At 40.9% G+C, this 1,194-nt stretch overlaps 1 protein-coding gene across 1 annotated transcript in view; it reads left to right on the top strand.

The window, feature by feature from the left end:
* Rrp15 (ribosomal RNA processing 15 homolog) overlaps positions 1-1,194 on the top strand; it is a 37,109-nt gene that overhangs the window by 1,045 nt on the left and 34,870 nt on the right. The gene's annotated exons all lie outside the window — the stretch shown is intronic.

The raw sequence follows: 1,194 nt of genomic DNA on the forward strand, positions 1-1,194 counted from the left end.
ACCTTCTGACATGTATTTGCTCTGTGTCTCTCCTAACTGGTATATAAGTTCCATAAGTGTACCTCAGTGCCTAGAACAATACTTAAGGTCCAACGGTTCTTTCACAGGTGTTTAAATAAAAGAATGAGTGAACCCTGACCAAGTGATGAAGAAGATTGACTGACATATGCTCTTGCATAGTAATTATAAGGCTCAGTCCAAAGGAGTTAAGAAAAACAAATTGTTGAGCAGGAATTAGATCTTTCGGTTCAGTTTTTTTTTTAATTACAACAATTTGTGTATGTGCTTGTGTGTGTATTTGCATGTGTGGGGTCTGTGTGTGCAGTGGCATGGCCCACATTCGGAAGTCTGAGAATAAATTACAGAAGTTGGTTTTCTCCTTACATCATGTGGGACCAAGGTTTGAGCTCAAGTTGTCAGGCTTGGTGGCAGGTGCCTGTACCTGCTGAGCCTTCTCACCATCCCTAATAATGAGTTTGTTTGTTTAAACTCAGTGATTGTTTTAAGCACTGTTATACACAGAAAAACAGCAGCAACAACAAACCACTGTTACATCTGGAGTAAGGCATCAATATCGCTTACCAATTTGAGTAGAAATTGGATTTCTCTGTTCAAATACTGAATAATTCCAAGCAGGAATTGTTCTCAGTTCATTGTTATAAATACTGATTGGGTTCTAACGTTCTCATCTGTTACAGATCATGTGTCAGGAAGGCTTCTGGATAATATGGAAACGTAATTATCCAGTTCAGTGAGCATATGTGATCTGTTACAGTGACTCTCTAGGTGTTGACATGAGAATTACAACTTTTAAGGAAGCAGACAGTAAGACAGGGCTGTGGCAGTGTGTGATCATTAAAGGCAGCTATCACCATCAGGGTCCAGTTTAGAAATGGTAAGGGTGGAGCATATTGGATGACTTTGATCTGACCATGGCTTGCTTCTCAGGATCACATCTGGTTGTTGTCCTGGTCCCTGGGGTCACAGCAGCTGGAATGGCTGCTTCCTGCACCCAAGCGGCTGCTCCTGGCTGAGCTCCTGCGTTGCCATCTGCGGGGACTCTTCCAGCTCTGCTTCCTTAGGCGATCTAGAATCTCACGCAGAGCTGTCGGGTCTCACCCGTCTCTTTGTAAACTTTTTTTAACCTTTATTTATTTATTTATTTATTTATTTATTTATTTATTTATTATTTAT

This window comes from Nannospalax galili, unplaced genomic scaffold (assembly GCF_000622305.1).
Source record: "Nannospalax galili isolate Female #2095 unplaced genomic scaffold, S.galili_v1.0 scaffold2232, whole genome shotgun sequence".
Classification (NCBI taxonomy): domain Eukaryota; kingdom Metazoa; phylum Chordata; class Mammalia; order Rodentia; family Spalacidae; genus Nannospalax; species Nannospalax galili.